Here is a 25,015-nt window from a genome sequence, read left to right as displayed (position 1 = left end):
GTTTGAAAAAAAAAAATCATGCTACAGCTATTTCTTATGTGTAGACAATGATTTGACCATTAACTGTAAGGTGCATCTGTAAAGTGCAGATTGGTTAAATTCATACTGACCTATTCTATTCATACATGCATCAAACTTTAGCTACAAAAGTTATTCAGCCTCAAATAGTGTTTATTGCCTCAAAAAGCAACTGCCAATTATTTTATATGCTGACATTGAATTGTCCAATAAATTCAAGTAGTTGGTTGAAAAGGCCATCTCTTGCCTTTAGATGGTCAAAAAAATAGTCAATGAAAACTTTACCTTTGAGTTGTGTTTCGTAATCTTTTGTTTTATTTAGCCATGCAAAATGTGCAACTGATGCGCACCGAGATTATCCTACATGTATATTTTCTCATTGTTGCTTTTCACATCTTTATCTGAAAACATAAGGAAACACATTTGACCTCCTAGTGTTCAAAATAGGAACATGACTTAATGTTCTGTTGTGTAAGAGATTTCTGCCAAAAAGTCAATGTTATTTTTAAGGTTGAACAAAACCAAGGCAGCTAACTCAAAACTGGATATACGTTTTCTGATTTAGGTCCTAAAATTTGATTTGTTCTCCCTACAAAGTCATTAAAAGAAACTTGACTGAAATCATTGCTTTATGATAAAGGAATTTCACCACCTTAATTATATAAATTACTACTGCCATGCGACTTGGAAAAATACATGCTAAAGGTCTATCAAAGACATAATCTCTTCCTTCTTTGCTGAAGTTTTTAAGCATGTGCTTCAAATCAAGCAGATTCTAGAGCGCTTCATAAAATACATTTGGTCTTTTTGCTCCAATGCCTTGACAAATGGAGAATCAAATCAAATAAATGAAGCAAAAGACATCTTTTTTACTGCCTCCTTTCCTTTGTGACTGAGAAAAGAACCTGAGATCTTTCTAATATCAATCCCCCACAAGTCTGTAAGAAGTTGAAATATTACAATGGACATAGCTGTTGCTGACAAAAATATATCTATTTTGTTCCACGATGACCAAACGCCCACAGAAATTGTAAAAGACAGAAACAGAAAATAAATAAATAAATAAACACAAAATAAATTAAGTTCATCAATCTACATACATCATGTTTTTTCTATCTCATTAACTCCATAGCCTTGACAAATGATAAATGCTTGTAATATTGCTGTATTTTAAGTGTATGCTAGAGACTGGAAATACATTGAACAGATTGTTCAAGAAACTGTATTGTTCTTGTTCATTGTCATTAGTGACCTATGTATTTTGATTCTTATGAGGCAATGACATATAATAACAAAGATTATTTTCAAGTCTTATCTTTTGTTCAGCTCATTTATATGGGACATAAATACATCTGTTGAGATAATGCACCAGATGTTTATTCAGAGAATGACTATATATTTGGAATAATATCTGTAAAATAATCCATTTTCCAAATGCAAATTACTTTCTATGCATGCCCTTTTCTTCCCAGCATAACTATCCTGTAAAACCCTACTTTTCTAGTGTGTAATTCCTTCACACTGCAAAGCATCATTCAAGATTTTCAGTGGTATATGCCAGTTGTTCCTTTTCAGTCCATGACAAATTTCTTTAATGCACCCTGACAAACATATATTTTCCTTCTGCAAGCATTCATAAAGAAAAAGTACATAGATTTTAATCAGGATCCCCTACCAGCTGAATACAGAATTGTTTTTGCTAAACTTACAGCAAGTCTGTCCTTTGTACCACAGAATAGATAGAAAACAATTTCATTTGAACCAACCACACTTCCAAAAACTCATCTGAAAGCGGGTCTTGGTCTTTTATCTGCACCACAGAAAATACACTGAAGAGTCTTCTGTTCATGCTAACACTTCTCTGTCCTTTATCAATTCAAATGTTTTTTCAGATTCCAACCTCTCTGGGCAGTGATTTTTTATTTATTATTTTTATTTATTTTTTAATTATTTTTTGTTAATATCTTGCTTAGTCCAGAAATAACTCAATTCTGATGACACAGAAGTAACAAAATACCAACAACCAGATTTTAAGTCTGTGTGACATACTATAGTCAGCTACCTGCTGTTTAAATGCATGGCTTCTGCATTTAAACACAAACACACTGAAAGTACCACTCCATTCCTCTGCAGATCTGTTGAAACGTTAGGCTAGTGTTTCTCAAAGTGTTTGTAAAGTTAGTGCTTGTGGTATAGTTTCCTCCATTCCATTTCCATTACACCAACTACTAGAAGTACATATGGCATAATGTGTAGGACATTTATTCTGATACTGAAGAGTAGGCTACCACAGTCATTGAGAAAAAATTTTCCACAATAAAACATGACATTTGATTTATAAGACATTCCAGCACAAAGCTTCAATGGGATTTTAAACACATCTTCTTTACCTTTTTCTCTACTGTTCTATTTTCATCTTGAAAGTAACAGTCTTTGGAGATTTTTAAAGTCCACCTACCAATAAAAAGTGAATACATTAATATATCAGAAGTTACTTAAAAATTCAAAGCCCTTATCGTTGCCTACAAAATCTTGGAAACATGGCCAAATATGACTTAATTTAAAATAAATAAACAAATAAAACAGAGAAAAATGACAGTAACAATATTCTAACACATTATTATTGTCATTTTCTCATGGATTTGAAGACAATTGCTTCATTTTCTGTGCCCACTTCAGTTCTAATGTCAAGGTTGGGAATACTTTGAAGGAATTACATGATTTTACCCACCAAGATACCAGATAGCAGTGATCACTTGCTTTATACGCTAAGGAGAATTTACAATTATAAAGCTATGTCTATTGCAGCACAGACATTAAATCCATCTGTTCATTCAAAGATAGTGTTTCTGGTTTGGGCTGCCGTGTCCAATACAAGTAGAGGACCTTGTAGTGCTCTACCTAGCACAGATAATAACTGCACCAAAGATTCCACAAAACAGACTTCAGTCTTCCAAGAACAGTGACTGAGTAGCTAGTTTGCTAGTCCCTAGAAATGTTCAAGCCCTAGAAATGTTCATGCCTCCGTATCTGACGTGCATTTATCTCCCTTCAAAACACATATGTATAGCTATTTCTAGTGAGGTCATGTGAGCTTACAGGTCTTATAGGCCTGAAAAGAGTAGCAAAATACCATTGGTCTTTTCATATGCATTATCCCATCTCAGAAGACTGGTGTTTGAATGATACTAAGAGCCTGAAAACAAACAAAACAAAACAAAACAAACAAGCAAAAAACATCTTTTGTCCTCTACTGCCAAATAATAGGGTGAGTATAAGACATGTATGGGGCCCAATGGATTCATCCCAGGGTAATGAAAGAACCATCTGATGTCATTGAGACTTCTCAATTTCTCTTTAACATTCTTGGGAATCTGGAGAGGTCCCTGTTGATTGGAAGCTGGCAGATGTCCCCATCTCCAAGAAGGACAAGAAAGAAGACCCTGGTATTTACAGGCCTGTCAGTCTCACTTGAGTGACTGACAAAATTATGGAGAAGATTATTTTGTGAGGCATTGAAAAACACTCAGACAACACAATCATTTGCTATAGCCAAGATAGATTCACGTGGGGAAAGTCCTGTTTAACTAACAATTTCCCTTTTTGACAAGGTTACACCCCCCAGTGGACAAAGGGAAGACAGTAAATGCAATATTTTTTGTATTTCAGCAAAGCTTTTGATATCATTTCTCATACTATCCTTCTGGACAGAATGTCCAGCATACAGCTAGACAGGTATATGAGATAATGTTTGAACAATTGGCTGAAGGGTCAGGCTCAAGTGGTTATAGTAAATGGGGTTACATCAGGGTGGCAACCAGTCACTGCTGGGGTTTCCCAGGGCTGCATTTGGGGTCAGGTCTCTTGAATGATTTTATAAATGATCTGGATGCAGGACTTAAATGCATACTAAGTTTACAGATGATGTTAAATTAGGAGGAGTGGTTGAGTCCCTGGAGGCCTGCAAGGCCTTGCAGAGAAATCTTGACAAATTAAAGGGCTGGGCAATCACCAACCATATAAAATTTAACAAGAGCAAGTGCCAGACTGTGCACCTGAGACAGGACAATCCTGAATATACATATAGACTGGAGGACTTGTGGTGGGAAAACAGCACACGGAAAGTAATATGGGAATAATGGCAAGCTGTATCTGAGTCAGGAGTGTACCCTGGTAGCCAGGAGGGCCACTGGGGTACACTGGGGTGCATCAAGCACAGCATTGTTAGCTGTTCCGGGAAGTGACTGTCCCACTCTGCTCTATGCCGTTGTGGCCAAATCCCAAGCACTGTGTGGGCACCACAGTATAAAAAAGATGTACAACTGTTAGTGTCCAAAGGAAGGCTGCGGAAATGGTGAAGGGTCTAGAAAGCAAGACATATGAGGAGCAGCTGAGGTCATGTGGGTTTGTTTAACCCAGAGGAAGCAGAGACTGAAGGGAGGCCTCATCATGGCCTACAGCTTCCTCATGAGGGAGAGTGGAGGGGCAGGTGCTGATCTCTTCTCTCTGGTGACCAGTGATAAGACCTGTAGGAACAGCAAGAAGCTGTGTCAGGGAAAGTTTAGACTGGGTATTGGGAAAAGGTTCTTCACTGGTAGCCAGGCACCAGCACAGTTCAAGAAATATTTAGACAATGCTCTCAGGCATATGATTTGATTTTTAGATAGTCCTGTGTGGATCCACAAGTTGGATATGATGATCCTGTGGGTCCCTTCTAACTCAGGATAATCTATGATTATAGGAGTCTAAGTAGGCAGAAAGTCATCATTAATGCTGTATTTCTTTGATGCAATTTTTGGTAAGAAATTAAAGATAATCTACAGTTCCAGTTCGTTCCCTAGGAGTGAAATGCTGGGTAATCCTAAAAATAAACTCCTCTGCAAGAAAAGAAAAAGTCAGTGGTTATAATTTTATTCAAATGAATCATATCTCCGTTTAAATAAAAGCATATATGTTGAAACGTGTTTGTGAAGTAAAATTCTAAATGTAGCATATTTATTTCTGCAGTGAGCAAACACAGGTCTTATTTAGATATGAGTTCAATTTATGGATGCACTTAAATAGTAACAGAAAATGAAACCCAGGAATATCTGACACATTGTTTTCAAAGCAAAATACGAACACTTGGACATAGACAATTAAGCATTCCCTATGCCTTCTAGCTGAATATGCAAATTTGACATTCAAATCAGACTTCTAAAAAAAACCTCACCCATGTCAAAACACGCAATTCTTAGAATATGAGGAGTCCAAAGCCTTTTTGCTTTAACTTTAATTACTTTGCCATTATTTCAGTTAAGGGCAAGGGTCTTCAGTAGGTTATCATTTTGCTCTTCCCAACTGGTTCAAAAGTCAAGTAGTTTCCCCTGACAAAACATGTAGTATATGGAATTTTTAGATGAGGAATTTACAAGAGAGTACCATGCAGAGAATTCATTATAGCTTGAAGAGGAAGCTACTTCAAGAAGGTGGCCATGTTGTTTGCATAGTATGTTTGCCTGTTGCAAACTAAGGGTAACTCCTGAACTGATTTAATGAATTGCATGTGTTTTTGGTAGCTAAAAAGAAGCATGGAGCTAGTTCTGGAAGACAGAGGGTCAAAAATCTGATTATATGAAGTAAAAAAATATTTATGGGATACACTGTTAAGATGTGCATTTACCAATATACATACACAGCACTATCAAATGTATATTAACAGGACAAAGGAATCTAATGAACTACACTTCAGTACCACTTGGCTTTTAAGACTGACAGATGTCATGTGCCTCTCCATTCTCACATGATGCTCTGCTGTCTCGCTTCTCAGGTGAGACTAGGTCTGAGTTTGGATTTAGTATTTCTAGTTCATGGTAAAAAGTCTATTTAGCCAAACCACTCATCTTTGGAGTACTCAGCCTCCCGACCTGGAAGTCTGGGATGGGGAGCAGAAGAACCCCTCCATAGTTCAGGTGGAAATGGCTAGAGACAGGCTGCTCCACCTTGACTGTCACAAGTCATGGGGCAAGATGGAGTTGGTGGAGGTGATAGCTGGGCCGCTTTCCATCATCTATCAGTGGTCATAGTAATCCAGAAAGATCCCAGATGACTGGAGACTAAGTGGCAGCCCATGGCTTGGGCAGGTACACTCTTTGCTGGGTTAAAAACTGGCTGGATGCCAGAGCAGTGGTGAAATACAGCTGGTGACCAGTCACCAGTGGTGTTCCCCAGGGATTGGTGTTGGGGGTCATCCTCTTTAATATCTTTATTGATTATTTAGATGAGGGAATTGAGTGCACCCTCAGTAAGTTTGCAGATGACACCAAGTTATGGGGAAGTGTCAATCTGCCAGAGGGTAGGAAGGCCCTGCAGAGGGTCCTGGACAGGATTGGTCGATAGGCAGAAGGTAATGGGATGAGGTTCAACATGGCTAAGTACTGTGTCATGCACTTTGGTCACAACAACCCCATGCAGTGCTACAGGCTTGGGGCAGAGTGGCTGGAAAGCTGTGCAGAGGAAAAGGATCTGGGGTTGCTGATTGATGCTTGCCTGAACATGAGCTGGCAGTGTGGCCAAGAAGGCCAGCGCCATCCTGGCTTGGATCAGGAACAGTGTAGCCAGCATTGATTTTTCCCCTGTACTCTGCTCTGCTGAGGCTGCACCGTGAGTACTGTGTTCAGCTTTGGGTCCCTCACTACAACAAGGCCTTGGAATGTGCCAGAGAATGGCTACGAAGCTGATGAAGAGCCTGGAACACAAGTCCTGTGAGGAGCAGCTGAGAACTGGGGTTGTTTAGTCGAGAAGAGGAGGCTCAGGGGAGACTTTATTGCTCTCTGCAACTACCTGAAAGGAAGGTGTGGGCAGCTGGGGTCGGCCTCTTCTCGCAGATAACTAGCTTTAGGACTAGAGGGAACGGCCCCAAGTTGTGCCAGGGAGGTTGGAAATGAGGAGACATTTCTTCTCAGAAAGGGCCGTCCGGCATTGGAACAGGTGCACAGGGAGGTGGTGGAGTCACCATCCCTGGGGGTGTTTAAGGAAAGGTTGGACTTGGTGCTAAGGGACATAGTTTAGTGGGGTGACATTGGGAGCAGGGTGATGGTTGGACCAGATAATCTTGGAGGTGTTTTCCAACCTTAATGATTCTATGATTCTGCAAACCGGCATCATTGGAAGATCTATGTCATTACCCCAAGGCAACATTTTTTTTAACTTTTAGGTATTCAGCAAATGTGCACAAATGAATAATATCAAAAATCCTCATTATATTTAAAGCAGAAAAATGGCCAGAAGAAGTGATATGAATTGAGGAACCAAAGTTTCATTACTCTTGATTAAAGAAGTTATCAGGAGGGAAATGGAAACGTGAAATACGTATCAGGCAGTTTCTACTGCACTCTAGATAAATGAAGAATGAACCTAACTATTAAGGGTCTGAGCCAATCTGTAATTAAGTTAATTTTCTCTTTTTTGGTGGTGTCAGTCAGACTCGAAATTCTTCTTGCTTGACTTAGACAATCTTTGGTGTGAAATGACTGAAAAACAAGTTCAGCCTATGACATCATTTGGGCTAGCATGAACAACTAAAAGAAGAAGAGAAAAACATTAGCATAGCAGAAAATCTGTTTATACATACATATGTATATATCATATACACACATAAACATATAAAGGTCCACCAGATCTTAAAAGCATTTACAGCAACAAACACTGTTATGAAGACATCGTTGCCTACGCACAACCTGGCATTGTTGATCTATCCCATTCACACTCTGTGTCTCTTTGTCTTGTGTTTTCTCTGGGATTTCATCAATTTTAGAAAATGAACAGTAGTCTTATTGAGTATTTTGAATCCCAAAGTTCTATTTGATAGTCATTGCAGACTTGATGTGCAGCAGTCTTTGTTAAGAAACACTGATCTTTACATAAACAGACTGACCTTTTTAACTGGTATTTTGTCAGGAGGGGTCTGAAGGAAGGAGGGGGTGAGAAGAGGGAGAGGGAGGCCTGTACTACTTGTTGATGTAGGAGAACGCGTATTTCAAGGCAAAGGGAAAGATGGTATGCCTTTCGTTTTTATAACTGCGTCACACATATGCCTACATATTTAACAGCTACTACACCTGGAATGGACACTATATTTTTTTTCTTCATTAACAGTAACATTCTTCCTCTACTTCTTTTCTTCCCCCATAATAAAAAAAAAATAAAAAAAAAAAAAAAAAGCACACAACACCACCACCAACAAAAAGCAGCTAATCATTACTAAAAACAAATTACTTTATGGATTTTTTTACTATAAAAATGACTTAAAAATGCTGACAGGAGCAAAGCAAGGTGATGCAAATGGGCTTCTTCAATTGCTCAAAAAGATTGTGGAAGCAAAAAAACTGCCTGATTGACATATATACGGACCACTTCACCATAGTGCTCAGTGAGATGACTGAGAGAAGACAAAAACCTTTTTGATCAAAAAGGTCAACAGAGATGATGTGTCTTGTGAAGAGCATATGTAGCACAATGAACAAGAGCTGATGTTATACTGGCAACCACCCCATTTTGTCCAATGTATACATCACATGGTGTATATGATCACTTACTGATCCTGGAAAGCATGTAAACATGTTGTAAAACATGGCCAAGTTACCTTACTCTCATGTAAAGATGCCAAAACTTCTTGTTGAGCTGCAGCCCATTCCCTGTCAGTGGCTAACTCTCAGTTTATAATAATAAGCTCTCAGGCTAACTATGCCTATGGAATTATGTGTTTACTTGCCATGAACATGCATGTCTGGTTACAGTCATATATCTAAGAGTGGGACAGAACAGGAGGGGTGGAGGATGGGAAGAAAGATCAAGCTCCACAAATGCTGTCGCTGGCTCCCCTCCCACACACACACCTTGAAATTCAGCACACACTCTGGAGCCACTGTGCAAGGAAAAGGGAGCCAATCCAGCTCGTGATTTCCATACAGAGAGCCAAGAAGCGCAGGGAAGGGGAGGAGGAAGGGGGGAACGCTGCGTTTAGACAGGGCAAGGAGGGGGGCACGGATGCTCCGCGGGAACATTCCCCCTGCGCTTCCCCAGCCCTACCGTCCACCGCCGGTGCCCTCCCTGCAAGAGGGTTCCCCGTGCAGGAGCCGCCGCCTGCCGCCCTTCCCCGCCGGGGATGCTGAGCGGGCCCCAGCCACTGCGGCCACGATGGGGCCGCCGCAGCCGGACGGGCAGCCAGGCGCCGGGGAAAGGCAGCTCCAGGGGTGGCGGGAAAACGTCTGCGCAAAGAAAAAAAAAAAACAACAAACAAACAAACAAAAAAAAACCCACGCACAACCAATACCCAAAACAAAGGGATCTGAAACAAAGGCTTCTCCGCGGGCAGCGGAGATGCTCAAGGCAGGGGTCCTCTTACCCGGTCGATACCGCCGCTGTCGCTCGCTGGGTTGCGGCCTGCAGGAAGACGATGGCCGGCTGCCCGTCCCGGCCGTGCCGCTCTCTCGTGTTCCGAGGCCCGGCGGCGAGCCCGGTGCCCCCTGCCCCGCGCCTCTCCGCGTCCCACCGCGGCAGGGCTCTCCGCGGCTGCCCCTCCCCGCGCTATCCCTGTCTCCCCTCCCTTCCACCTCCCTCCTCCCTCCCGGGGGCGATCAGAGGATCCTGGCTCCGGCGCGGGGACCCCTCTGGTGTCCCCACCCCAGCGCCCCAGCCCGCCCCCTCTGCCGCAGACAGCGGGACGAGCGCGCCTGCGAGTCACCTGCTGCTCGGTGCAGGCTTGTCTTTGCTCGGCCCGGGTCGGCAAAACCCCTCTCGTCCTGCCCACTATTCAGATCCCCCGGTTTCCTTAAGGATCACCACCACCATCATCAACAACAAAAACAGCAGCAAAACACAAAACAAGAAGCGCACACACCAACACACACACACACACACACACACACACAAGGCACACCCAATCGTATCCCCTCCTCTTGCTATTTGGATTTCCTTCCGTCCCCCTCCCCCTGCAGTTTCTTTGGGTCTTGTGCCTCTCCCCCACACAGACACAGACAGACACACACACACACACAGGCACGCACGGTGTGAATGGTTTTACTTGCCGCTGTGCCACAAGGAGCTGCTGATGGTTTCCAAAGTCCCACCACCACGCAAATCCCTCCTTTAGCTTGAAGCTGAAGATCATGGACTGTATGTTTGGATTCGGGGTGCATTTTTCTCACAGCTGCTTCGCTTCCTGAAATTTCACCCGGTGAGTAGGTTTTATTTCACATTCAGATTGCTCGTCTCCACCAAACAGACCCTTTAAAAAAAAAAACAAAAAAAAAAAAAAAAAGGAAAGGGAAGGAAAAAGGAAAGGAAAGGAAAGGAAAGGAAAGGAAAGGAAAGGTAAGGAAAGGAAAGGAAAAGGAAAAAGGAACCTTACAATTGTCTCGTCTTGCTTCTCAATCTTTCAATAGCTTGCTTCTCTCCACTTTCTGAGCTCGAAGAAATCCTGAAGCAACAGCCCTATTTGCCCACTCCATTCCACACATTAGTCACAGCTCTCAGCACTAAGTTGCAATCTGCACCGCAGTCTCACATGCACCGTCCTTACCATTCCACTGCTTATTCATCACGTTTTATTAATATTTTCATCAGACACTCTAGCTGCTACATTCTCTGGTTTAACCCATTGCAGACACAGTGACTCACAGGGCTGTTGGAAGGGCCCGGTGTTTCTCTCCGTGTGGGAAGACAGACAGAAATCGCCAGTGGTTACGGGGTTGTGTGTGAAAGGAGTGGCTGGAGGTCTGCGTGGGGAAATAATGTGGAAAAGTCCATCACTCATACTGATCCCGAAGAAGCTTGGATTGGACTGGGGGCAGGGAATTGTGCCCAGATGGGGCTGGAGGGAAGAGAAGGGATTTTCCAGACCTCTGTCCTGCGTTTCTGCTCAAAGGGAACAGCTCTGGAAGGGAGGCCGGGCTCACCAGGGGAGCGGAGCGCTGCTGCAGCGCGCTTCTGCCGTGCTGGTGCTTGCCCCCACTGTGCACTCTTGCTGTTGTTCTGAATCCCACTGCACGTCCTGGTTGTATTTTTTACTGTTTTAGGGAATATTTATAATTTTGCTCGCCTAGGGTAAGAACGAGGCATCACCTTCACAAAACATATGCACACACATATATATATATATACACAAACACATATATATATGCATATATATATATACCTGCCGTGTTCCAAAGTGAAGACTGTCTTTTGAATCATGTAGGCACTTCTTTACTTTGACAGAAAAATACAGAAGAGGACCAAGGGAAATAAATTGTTTTTGTTAAAAAAAAAAAAAAAAAAAAGATCGAGCACCTTTAGAGTGCTATTTCTGGCTAATGCTTCCAACATTTTAGCGTCTCTAATTAGCGGCAGAGATCACCCACGTTCAATAGCAGAAGGTAGGGAGGGAACGTTACTTCTCACGGGGAGGTATTGACTGAGCTCCATCTAAATCTGTCATTTAGTGTGCGGGATAAGCGTGTGTGTGTGTGTGCAGTCATGTCTCCAAAGCAGTACGTGCATAGATCATGAGAAAGGTGCTCAAGGCTTGCAAGCAGGTAGAGGTGCCAGTGAGAAACACACGAGATCTGAATTTATTGCCTGGTGGCAAGCAGAGAACCGAAAAAATCAATGCCCTCTTCTATATCGTGCTCCCGAGAGTGCTCTGCCCGCCCCACACCCCCCCCCCCCCCCCCCACCCCCGCCTCCAAATTTCTGGTTAATGTCGGGAAAGGGGGAGTGAAAAAAAGAGCCCTTCAAGCGTGGGATCCAAAATTCATCCTTCCTCCAGCTCCTCTCTTCTCCCAGCAGCTGGACACCCCACCGCCTCCCCCGCCCCCGGCTATTTCCCTCCTTACAGACAAGGGTCTTTCTCCCGGAGACTGTCCTCCAGCAGATTTTCTTTGTACCGGCATTGCCGACCTGGCGTCCTCTCCCCCCACCCCCCCCCCCTGCTGTACACACCGCTTCCTGCCTCGGCCCTCTTAGCACGGGACGGGGTAATGAACCAAATCCCAGCCGTTTCTCCCGAATTGCCTGCCTCTGACGCTGCTGCTACGGGGATTCTCCCGCACCAGGCTCCTCAGGAAAGTTTCTGTTCATTCAGACCCCCTTCCCTTCCCAAGTAGAGGATTACCTAGGTAAGTGTGTTTCAAAATCTCTACCTGAAATTTCACCCTATTTTTTTTTTTTTTTAAGCGTAAAAAAAAGTCCTGGGGGGTTAACTCACTGCGGGAATAACTCATCTGTTGTTGAGCATCACCCTGCCTTGCTAGTTAAATGATAGTGCTCTGCAGAAGAGATTATGTGCCCATCAGCAGAATATTTCCCGGGTTTCAGAGCAATCTGTATTTTCTCTATGCCGACGAGGGTGGGAGATGGTAGGACAGGATGAGGGCAGCGGAAGGGTTTAGATCACAGTCATGGTGATGGATGGCAGCGGTGCCTGGGCAGTAAAACTGACACAGGTTGGACATGTTGGTGTTTCTATACTCAACAGACAGGGAGGGGGGGCACCGAAACATTTCCATACAAACATCAAATAAATCAACGTAATTAATGTAGTCTTAATAGGCGATTGTAACCAGCGAGCGTGAGACACGTTGAATACAGAAGATTCCCATTAGCCTTTATGGTTCATTTCCAGCGTCCAGCACTCCCAGACCAGAGGATACCCTCTACTCACATAGGGCTGTATGACTCAGAAAAAATAAGAATGCCAGGGAGCAGCCTGGCAATTTTTTGCTTTGGTTTGGTTGGTTCGTTTGCTTTTTGTACAAAGGAGTGGCAGCGTGTAAATACCTCCAATCCTCACACCCCAGTCCTGGGGAATGCCTTCTGCCCACAGCCTTCTGCCCTTCTTTTAGGTGTCCAGCCTCTCTGCTTGTTTGTGGCTGGCTTCACTGTCAAGGATTACCATTCTCTCCTCTGTCACCTTCAAACTCCCTGAAGCTATGTGGCTTTGGGAATCTGTTTTGATTAGGAGCTGATTTTCCATTCTCAAATATTGTCGGTGGCAGGCTGACCCCCAGGGAGGGGGCTCAGATGGAGGAAACACCTTTAGAGATGCATGCCTGGACCTAACCCTGAGTCGTGGTTCCTATAAGTTGTGCCTGTCCCTGGGGTGAGACGCTGTGGGCAGGGCAGGCGGGGGCAGCCGGAGGGGCTCCCGCAGCCCGCTGGCAGTGCTGGCCTTCCACTGACTCCCCGCTGGAGAGGGCGGCTTGCTGCTTCACCGCCTCACCTGGTCCTAAGCAGGGGAAGGAAGAACTGAGCACTTAGGGGACTGGGTGTCTGTGCTGCTTCAGCCCTGAGGCTACCCACCGTCCCTGCAGACTTACCAAGACTGCTTGTGACAGGGGGCCAGAGGGACCTGACTGGGAAGGGTTAATCAGGGGTTGCAGGGTGCTCCAAGCATGAGTCCTGAGTGCTCCTCATAGATGCAGTAGCCAATCCTAGGCAACAGAAGCATGAACTATATGTAGCATGGTGTGAAAAGCAAGGTAAAGAAAATAGGGTGTACACCATCACTGCATATCAGAAGGCAGGAGACCTGATTTTGGGGGGCTACGATTCCTGTGCTACTTAGAGATCATCACGCATTTAAAAAGGTAAGGACTTCGTTACCAGAGATCTGTATTGTGACTGACTCCCAAATCCAAATGTATCTTCTGCATACCTTTCTTTAAGTGTTAAATCATGCAGTGCAGAGAGTGGGAAGAAGTAGAATATGGCATGATTTACCATTTGAATTTTTTTTTTTGAAAGAATACATTATTTTCAAGTGGTAATGATTTCTTTTAGAGATTAAGGACGTGTATGCATGTGAAGTGAAGTAAATTCACGACTGGAAGAAAAATGTAATGCATGTGATAAGTGAAGAATATTCTGTTACAGCATCAAAATCAGTCATAGATCCACATGAAATGAAGGCCAATGTGAGTCAGACCTGATTTACAAAATATATATATATATATATTGAATAATTCAGAGAGATTGAATATTGAATAATGAATAATTCTGACAAGCAAATTTGACAGAAGAAGCAAAAATAACGTATTTGCTCACATCTAACATTACTTAAATATGCCATCTCAAAAGAATGCTCTAAAAAGAATAAATGAAGTCAAAACCTCAAAGACTGTTTATTTTCAAAGACAGGTAACTCCGACACATTAAGTATACAAATAGAGGTAAAGCTAGAGTGGTCCTACTTACATTTACAAGATATAAGAAATAGCTTCAGAGATAACTTCAGAATCCATTTAGATATCAGAGTTTTCAGGCTGCTGTCAGTGCCCAACTCCAGCAGTACAAGGGGTTTCTCATTTTAAATATGTGCTCTATCAGCTTTACTGGAAGACCTAGCTTAGAGAAAAGAGTCATTTGATGTATATCTCTTCCTCTTTCTGTATCTAAGCCTAGCAAGAGCTGTAGTCTTATACACTGTTGCTGTGCTAATTATCAGAGTTCCATGAAGAAATTACCTACAGTTTCTTGCCTTCAACCATTTTTTTTTCTCTCTAAATCATGTACATAATTTAAGTGAGAAAGAAAAAAAAAACAAAATCTGTTATATTTTCAGTAAGCTGATCAACCTCCAGTGAGAACTAACCTTCCCAACAGATGCTGAGTTCACTAGAGGAGCTGTTTGGGGTGCTTTTTCATGAAATGCTGAAACCCTGTGAGTGAAAGCGTTAACTAGGAGACATGAAAACAAGCAGCTGAATGTTTTACAGATCTTGCTGCAGAAGGCAGCATTTGTTCAACAAACCAGCAAAACAACTTGAAGATCTTAAAGTGATGTAATCTCTCTGTCTCATCGTTTCCCATTTTTTCTACTACAGTCTGAATGGTATTGTGAAGAATCAATTACAGGAGCCTACTCATTGTTTACTCCAATGTGTGTCTGAAAAGTTATTTCTTTAGTCACGTAGATTGCAGTGATTTCACTCCTCTCAATCCCATGTGGAAATAATTTTTAATGGGACTAAAATAGCTTTATTTCATTTTTCATTTTTTTTTTTTTTTTTTTTTTAACCAGCAAGCTTGCTTCTTCAGTGGTTTTTGAAAATCTAAATGGAGAAATGGGACATCAAATAATTTTTACCTAAGTTTTTGCTTAGGAGAAAAAGGGAGTGGTGGAGTGGTGGTTGATACTTTCTGGAAACCTTACATGTTTATAGGTGTTATGTGTAGCTCTTTGTTACTCCTCCCAAAGGTTCATCTCTCCTTCTCAAGTCAGAAGGAGAGATGAACCTTTGTTTTCTGTCCTGAAATACTAGTAATCTCGTTTGGGAGTGAAATCACAAGAAAGACATTTTGGCAAAAAGAGCCAAAATACTCTTTCAGGTAGGTTGCATTAATAAAACTTGTCTTGATAGACTGCTGCAGGCAGTAACTTAAGTTAGTAATTTCAGAAGTTACCTTACTCTTCGTATTCTCATCCTAACATGCAAACAAGTGTGAGTGATATTTTTTTCTTTGTTTTTTAAATTGCAACCACATTTTTCTTGTGGCATTGTTTTCCTATTGTTCAATATGTCTGCTGTTCAATGAGGGCCTGATCTTGTACTATTAAAGTAGATCAAAGCATGGTCATTAACTTCACTGAAAGAAAGATCAATTTCCAAGATAATAAATTGCAACCAAAATTAACTTCAGTTTTTGAAAAAAATGCAAGCACCATGAAGTTAAATACTGTATACAGAGCTATATAAGACTTTGCATATCGTGATTCAAATATTATTAAAACAATAAAGAATTGAAGGATTTTTAATATGATCTTATGCTGCTTTACATCTTAGTATTATTATATCTTCATTGATAAATAAACATTATATATATAATGAAGAACATTAAGAGAGCTCCATTTTCTGAAATGCCTCACTGAACTGCAGGCATTCAGTACCTTGTGACTCAAGTCATCATGCTACTGAAACTATTATGTGGTTATTTTTGTTTCCAGACTCTGAAATTAATTGCTTTTATGTATTATAATAAGTGTAAATGCATAAAGATAGTTTTTATATACATATGCACAGGTGTATATAAACATGTATAATTTATACCATACATATGTATCCATTCATTTATCCACACATATGGTATGTATAATTGCTCCTTTGCCCTGGGTCACACCATGCGGTTAAGCAGTCTTTTTCCCACCTTCCATTTAAAGTCTCCATTTATTCTATGTGCCACAAGATAACAGGCTGACAAGAGGAAACAAGGACATTCTCTGCCACGTCAAAGCTTTAATATTTAATGAGCCTTTCACAAATGCCACAAATCTTGTTCCACCTTCAAAAGAAGATTGACCAGGCAATATATGCTATTAGCTAAGTTAATATTATTAAACAGTAGAAGTTTCTCTAATAATGAGGTGTGATTTCAAGGCTTGTTTTTCAGATACCTTTATAGTAGCAGTCACATTAATGATGATTAGATAATTCTGCTCATTTGCAGTAAAACTTTCACTGCCACATCTACCAGCACGATTAATGAAATAGTGACTTTTTGGATATTTATTATACATTACAAATAAAGGACTTAAATCTGGGGATTCAGATCACTACTCTAGACTTTTAATCTCATATTATTACTACTGAGAACTGTGGAGAGATCATTTAGCTCTTTCAGTATTTTGCATAAAAATACTGAATAAATACAAAGGATTTATAGCCATTGGAAATAACAAAAAGACCTGGTTAACTGACTGTGGATGACCACTCCAAGTCAAATGGGATTATTAAAATCCATTATAAACCAGTCTTTCCTTCGTTCCTTCCTTCCTTCCTAGAACATTTTCTCAGTCCTTCTAGAGAAAAAGAGAAGAAAAGAGAAGAGAAGAGAAGAGAAGAGAAGAGAAGAGAAGAGAAGAGAAGAGAAGAAAAGAAAAGAAAAGAAAAGAAAAGAAAAGAAAAGAAAAGAAAAGAAAAGAAAAGAAAAGAAAAGAAAAGAAAAGGAAAGAGACTGTAATAAAGACATCCTACATTCCTCCTATCTAGAGGACTTCACTGATGTGTAATCTCTAATAAGAAACATAGTCAATGTCTCCTGTTCTTCACTGAAAAGATACTAACTGAAAGTTTAAAGCTTTTCAGTATTAGCTTAGAATCTTTCTGCTATCTCAGAATGTGTTTTTCTATCAGCTGAAAAAAGAAATAGTGATAATTTTGTGCTACCATGGTTTTAGTTTATCACATAGCTAAATTAAAACAGTTGAGAGATTGTAATCTGTGATGGGAATCTAAAACCCAGACTTTCTCTCCTTGTATAATGATGTTCTTGAGAGGCATCTTTTAATAGACATACTTATTCTTTTTCCTAATTTTGTAATTTCTTCTAAATTTGTCAAAAAAATGTCAAAGAATATATTTTTTTTCTAGATAAAATTAATGAATCACAATCATGCTTAGGAACAAGACCTAAGAGAAAGCTTCAATGATACATTTGTATGAGATAGCAAGCTGCCCAGTATATGACATAATTATTACTTTTACAACCAAGTCTTGTGTATTATCCATCCTGAGATGCAATTAAGTCCAGAATGACTTGCTGAAGCTTGAATCTTTGTTCAGTCAGCCATAAAGTCCCTACTCTTACTATAAAAAATTAATAGCTATAACATGAACATTTAAGAGGATCTGGCTATTTCCCATATACTAGTTATAGGCTTAAAATGATGAGGCAAAGGGACTTATGCAAAGTCATGCAACAGTTTATGGTAGGATCAGACATGGAACTATGGTTTATTGAATCCTTTATGAGTCCTGTGTAGGCAGTAGGCAGCGTGCACAACAGGTAACATTTTTTTTTTCCCTGATAGGGCAGTCGTGGTATAAGTCTATTTTTTTCTGATAGGATAAATGGGCTGAAACCTGGGAATCTGAAAGGAGATGAAACCGTCCATTTACAACAACTGCAAATCAGCTCCACCGTCTGTGAAATCATCTGTAAAATATGGAGCACTGTTGTCTGAAAGACATGATAGAAGACATTATTATTCTATTAGATATTAACACTAAGAAACAAAGTACAAAAAATTGTCAATTCCTATTGAAATGTATCCAGAAATGCAGTTAAAGAAAAATGTCATGCTTTTAGATCTTTATGGAGATTATTTCTAGCTATTGGTCTAAACTGTAACGACTCATTTTCACATGAAAAAATAAAATCAAGAGGAGTATAAGTTTTTAATCAGATATCACTTTTCTAAAATTACAGGGCAATATTCCACTACTTGAACTAAAGCACCTAAACTGATAAATTCATTTTTAGAAATCCCAAACCCATGATTTTTATTATGAAAATTTGAAACAGGAACAGGGTTATGGATTTGGTTAGATACTGTCTGATGGACTGGAAGTATATGAAACTAGGCTGTCAACTGAATGTTGTATATACGCCCTTGCTAAATTCAATCAAATATTTGTCTCTCTTGCTAAAATCAGAGAAGAGCTTCATTCCATAATTTTTGTTACTTCCTCATTTTATAAACAATGCTAAAGCTTCAACAGCTTTAAAAAAAACTTTTGTTTTGTCTGGCCCTTCCCTTCCCTTCCCTTCCCTTCCCTTCCCTTCCCTTCCCTTCCCTTCCCTTCCCTTCCCTTCCCTTCCCTTCCCTTCCCTTCCCTTCCCTTCCCTTCCCTTCCCTTCCCTTCCCTTCCCTTCCCTTCCCTTCCCTTCCCTTCCCTTCCCTTCCCTTCCCTTCCCTTCCCTTCCCTTCCCTTCCCTTCCCGCCCTGCCTCAGAGGGAGAATTCAACATCACTTTGCACCAAGCAGTCTCCATTCCCTCTAATGTGAATTTTATTCAGCTCAACAAACTGTTGATGAACAAAATTTCCTCTCACCCCATCTTTTAGCCTAATGAGTCCTTTTGCAATCAACAATTAGTTTTATTAGGGTTAGTCCTCAGACTTGAAAGGAAACCTTAGTTTGCAGGCTGATATTTATCTACTTCCTTCCATTTTAGAAAGCATACTAAAGACCTACTTAATCACCATTAAAATACACCCAACAAGATGTACGTGACACTGAACATTTTAGGTTAAACATTAAGTTTTAAAAATTGCAATTAATTGGAACACAAGTTTCTAAATATTTATTTTCTGTTAGGATTTTCTGTGAACATGAATACTCCAGGGTGCAAAATGGTGTCATAGCAATACACATCAGTATGTACCTGAGGAAATACTGTACCAGAAACTCTTCCTGTCCTTTTCCTGTAGAACAGATTCCAAACTTTTTCAAAGAGATCTTGTGTTGTTTCCATTCTTACCATTTTCATAACAACAGATATTAAGATAATGTTTTGGGAGAATGCTTAGAGTAACTTATCGGATAGAGATGTGACAAGACTGAATTATCATGTACAATACTACATGTAAATATTTTTTGTACATGGGACAGTCCACACACATTCATGAACTTGGAAACATAAAGGAAAACATAATTTTTATGGATATAGTAATTCAGCCTGGAGTAGGTTTAAAGCTCTCAAAGGAGCAGGTTTTACTGTGTCTTCATGGCACCCTGGGTGTCTGATACCTAGGGGTCAAGCAGGATCCTGCTTAGATGTCTCAGGATTTAACATCTTTGTAGCTCTTTGTGTGACTGATGGATTTCATCTTCCCAAGGACATGGGCAGTAACTCTCATCTAAAGATGAGGAGCTGAGATACCATGAAGAGTGGGTAAATTTGTCTCTGTTTTATAACCTACACAATTCATGTGTTTGAGGCATCCAGATGCCTCACATTCTTTCATAAATCATGCACTGTGCTGCATCTTTACATGGTAGAGAAGAGCTGCTCCTCCTGGTTTGTGACCACAGAAAAAAGGCTAAAGAGCCAGAGTCTGCATCTAAGCAAGGAGCCAAGCCACAACCCAGGCAGATGCAGACCTCAGTGGTGGCATGGCCCCATGGCCATGCTGGAGAGCAGTGCAAGGCTGATGGTCACAGGGGTCTGTCAGTGGCCTGATGACTTTCATGCATGGATAGGTGCAGCTAGTTCTGAGGTCCAGCTGGAAGCCCAAGTAATGTTGCAGGGACCAGGGCAGGAGCAGGCAAACCAGCATCACCCAGGCAGGGACTGAAGACCCAGGAATCCCAAGAGGTTGCTGGAGGCCCCAGGTGAAGCCAGTCAGGGCCACTGAAGCCCATTCATGCACTCAGGGCCCTGTCAGCTGACTTCTCCACAGCATGCTCATGAGAGGAGCAGACTCTTGTTAAGGTAGAAAACTTGAAATTGCAGTTTGGGGATGTTGGCCTCTTTTGTCAGCTAAAACATGTAAAGACTAGTTTGCACAGAAGGATGAACTTAGATTAACAGATTGAAAAAAACACTTGAGGGAATTTAGACATTATGATCGGACAGCAAATGTAAAATGAGGTCTGTTACAAATATCAGGCATTAAAACAATTACCTCAGCATACCTGACAGCTAATGCATACTACTTGAAGGACTAAAGAGACTGGCACTAGATGTACAGAGATATAATAAAAAGCACATCCATTTAAGGACTCACAGACATTTGCAGGGGTGAAATCCTGCTCATATAGAGCAAACACCAAGGCACTTTCCATTGGTTATAGCTGAAACCATGCAACCCTTGACATTCAAAACATGTTCCAAACTGAGCCGATGATGGCTGCAGAAGTCAGGATGATAAAAACTCATCTTTTTGTGGTTGTGCTTTAATTTTGCTCCTCTTCTCTGATGGCAGGGGTATAAAACAAATAGTAGGATTTGTATTGGGCTTACATGGCAGGGTTTTGATAGATAACCCCCCACAACACCCTTCCCTCCCCCTCCCGCCCCCCCCCCCCCCCCAAAAAAAAAAAAAAGGAGGGTGGGAAGTGGGGTCAGAAGTCCCATTTGTTCTTTGTTTCAGCTTTTGGGGACATAGTTACTGGGGTCTAGTCCTTGTCACATACAGAAGAGAGAAGAAAAATGAAATACAGCAGTGGATGAAGCTCTGCTTGAGCAAAGAAGATGAGTTGTTAAAAGGGTGCATGCAGTCAAAACAAACAGCAGGATCTGATATGAGCATCCCACTTATTTTTAAGCCCAGAAATATTAAATTCACCTAAAGATGTTACGTATAGAATTATTTTATCCTTTCAGATATGCCAACATATCTGCTTTTGAGTCTTCATTGAAGAACAACAGAGAGCAAGCTGATTCAAATCCCCTTACTGAAAATCCTCTGTTGACAAATATGTACTTCTTGCATAATGGCACCAGCTATATCTTGAAGCTCCTGTGTATCTCGTGACAGGCATCCTTCAATTTCCCAGACTCTGCTCTGTTGTATCTTGTACTTCCAAACTTACATCCTGCCTTTGTTGTTACTGTGTCAGCCTTTTAGTGGTTCATGTGTCCTTTTGCTATTCAGAAAGTTTAGCTTGGGAGATTTTATTCTATGGATTTGAATATGTCTGTTTGAAGAACAAAATCCATGTGATGGCTGAGAGTAGAGCATAGCACAAGGGACATGCACTTTAACTCTCTGCTTTTTCCTCGTTCTCTTTAGCCCATATTGATTCCAGCTTTTTTCTTCCATGGCACATCATCAGCTTCACGACTGTTTCATTTACACTGGACTGTATGAGAATTTTGAGAACAGGTTCAACTCATTCATTTAACATTGTTGACATGCCAAAAGTTGAGGACAACATGATCATCTCTCATCCTCTCACTTCAGATAAGGAAGTGGAAGCACAGGGACATGAAGTAGTGAATCTAGAGTGTTCTCGCAAATAAGAGGAATCTCTGAGACTCAGAGATTTGTTATTTTTAAAGGGAAATGTATTTATCAGTTATTATTTTGGTTTGTTCAAAGAAAATTAAGTATTGTTTTCTGAGTTCTGCATTTCTCAGACTTGCAAAGTAAAGTGAAATATTGTAAAAAAACAACACCCCCCATGTTATTAAAATTGTCCATTTAATGTAGAGTTATTTTATTAGGATGCTTGAGAACTGCAGGTTAAAACGTGGCCCCCCAAAAGCCACTGATGACTACTGTCAACTTTACTCACTCCTTATTAGCTATACAGTTACTCCACTGATGACCCAGTTGACCGTGATCTACTTAGGAGATATATCTCTACTTTTAGCATGTCTGTTTTATACACATTTCTTATCTCTTACAAAAACAAAGAAAAGAAAAGAAAACAGTGAGTTTTATGCAGTGAGGATACCACACTTCCATTTTAGGAAGATTTTAAACTTCCTGGCTTTTTTTTTTTTTTTTTTTTTTTTTTCTTGAACATAGCTGTCCATGTATCTGGTTTGCCCCATATTATTCTGTATATCTTAGTGTGCATGATTTATCAATTAATGTTCTTTACACAAGAGGCCTCAACTCAAAAATCTTAAACACTTCAATTTTATACTATTTTAGGTACAGTAGCTAAGTGGGTTTATAAATTACCACTGTGCAACTATATATAATTTTTAATATTTAAAAAAATATTTCCCTGAAAAAAAGACAAATTTGCTGGATTTTACCCTAAAGTACATAACAAAAAGATTACAGACTTCTTGTTGTCTTGCTCAAAGCTGAATTTGTGAAATTTGTCCCAGCGGTCATGTTTGTTTTACACTTGCCAGTACTATATTTTCAGCTGATGTAAATGCACAGATTTTACCAGTCTACTGCACCCTTTACATTTTTGTGAAAGCTAAGGCTTTGCTATGGCATTTCCAGAAATCAAATTCATGACTCATTCCATGAGTAAAGTTCATTCTGCATCAACGCCAGTGAGGACAATAGATTTCCAACAGATTTCTAAAGAAGAATTTAGCCCATTATGCTTCTCAAACTCAATGTAACCTCAGAATTTAGAAGAGGAAAGGCTGAAGACTTATTAGCATTTGCAAATGGTAACTGGGTGAAACCCTGGGGATAGCAGAATGTAATTTTGCTGTGCACCTATACCTGATAATTATCCTGTAAGTTAGCACTTTAAAGAGGTAGCATGTTGATAAGCCAGTTTTGTCTGAAGTGTCTTCTTTACAGAGTGTCTTCTCTCCTTTAAAATACACCAGCTCAGTTACTTAACAGGTGTTCATTTATTTTTCAGTTCTCACATCCCACTCTGAAAACAGCAGGTGCTCTACCACAAATTTAATTCAGATTGTTCCTCCCTGGAATTCTGTGCTGGCTGTTCTAACTACAACCTTTGTATGCCTGTAACAGTCTTTGAAATTTGTTTTTTAATGTATTTGCATTTATTAGAGAATTTGAGTATTTAAAACCTTGAAATATTTTTTCACAGTGTAACCTTAGGAAAATTCCTTAGGCTGGGATTTTCTAAATTATCTTTTAATAGGAAATACATATTTAAATATTTTTGCCAGCTTACAAAATTCTTGGTCTTTTCATGCTTCAGTTCCTTATTTGTTAATCTGAGGTAAAAGCTACCTCAGTAAAGGATATTATGGGAATTAATTATATATTATATTATTGATATATTAATTGATAATTATAATAATGATATATATATTAAAGGATATTATGGGAATTAATGATATACAGATTGTTTTTGCAGTGACTGGACAGTATATACAAGTGGATAAGTATCATAAATGTACACATTGTTTTCCACTCCCTAAAGATTAGCTGTATATTTACACGTTTTTGCAAAATATTTTCATATTTTTAAAACCAAGAGTTTATTTTCTTCTGCAACTGCACAGGTTCTCTGAAGTTGTTTTGCCCTGTAACTACATAGTTTCTCTAAAGATGTTTTGCCAGTGGTAAATTTATGACATGCCCTGAGGTGTAACCTTAAGGATAGTATAGTGCAAGGCACTTCAATATCCCTTCTCCAAGTGTGTATTTGGTCTGCATGTAGAAAGATGATACATATACAAAGCAATTCATTTTCTAGTCTTACTATTAACATTTTAAATACAAAAGGGGCTCAGTTAGTCATCATTACAGTTTAATGCTCTGAAACACTTCGGTGTTAGTAAGTACTCAAAAGAGTAAATACCTATTTCTTAATTTAAACCATTATATATATTTTTTTTCCAATAGAAAATATAATTTAAGAATCACAGGAAATTATGTCTTATCTTGCAATTTTATAACAGTATTAGATGTAAAAATTAAAATTATCATCATACCCTTTATAACCTCGCATAATGTAAAGAAATTATGCCCAGGATCTTCCTAATCTGTTAAGAAGATGAGGGAGGGAGGTGAGTTTGCTGTGCAATATATTTCTTCCTGATTATAGGAATGTATTGGTGGGAAGGAGAGGGAGAGTAGTGTTTGTGCATTTTAACTCTTGTGATGCAAAAACTCATCTGGCCTGTCTGGAAGAGACTAACTTCTTCATTCATACTGAGATAATTCTTACCTGGAAATGGCACCTGAATAATTACAATGGCTTCTATGGGCCAGGAGAGTAAACGATTTCCTGTTTTGCTTCAGATCTATGCATGCATGTTCATCAATCTCATAAAGTTTACACAGCAGTGTAATCTCACGTACATGAACTTCAATCTGCAAAAGAAAAGAACACTGATTTAGGGATAAGACTAAAACTTCATATAGTATACACAGATCTGATGATTGCTTGTAAATGATTGCATGTAAATGATTGCTTGAAAATATAAATAAAATTTGAGAGTTCTTTGCTGCAATATCCTGGAATCTCATTTCAAAAAGATGTATAAAATTAATGCAGTCTGTGTTTTGTGATCATAAACAACCATGATTTCAACTCGGTGCTTTGGCTCAGCATGAAATAGATGACTAGTCTTTTTTTTTAGTGAGGTTACTTACACATTTAATGGTTGCATGATAGGTCCAAATCATGTTACATTTATGCCTAGGAAGACAATAAACCTTCTCTGGTTGTAATGACAATTATTCCATTCTCAGGATGCAAATTCCTGTTGATTCATATGAATTTCTATTCTTTTCTGGAGGCAGTTAACATCTTGCAGCAGATATGCTTATAACCTATACTGAACACTCT

General features: G+C 40.0%; 1 protein-coding gene across 2 annotated transcripts in view; it reads left to right on the top strand.

The window, feature by feature from the left end:
• The first annotated feature begins 9,975 nt into the window (after nt 1–9,975).
• Nucleotides 9,976–25,015, top strand: part of BRINP3 (BMP/retinoic acid inducible neural specific 3) — a 206,080-nt gene continuing 191,040 nt past the window's right edge. Inside the window, exon 1 of one of the 2 annotated variants that reach the window (XM_032192765.1) lies at nt 9,976–10,234. The gene's annotated coding sequence lies outside the window, so the exon portion shown is untranslated. Of the gene's footprint in view, nt 10,235–13,483; nt 13,626–25,015 lie in introns of those variants that run through there. The other variant, XM_032192766.1, reaches the window with a different exon arrangement.

The sequence above is a fragment of the Aythya fuligula genome, chromosome 8, assembly GCF_009819795.1.
Source record: "Aythya fuligula isolate bAytFul2 chromosome 8, bAytFul2.pri, whole genome shotgun sequence".
NCBI lineage: Eukaryota > Metazoa > Chordata > Aves > Anseriformes > Anatidae > Aythya > Aythya fuligula.
This window is presented reverse-complemented; position numbering and strand designations above follow the sequence as displayed.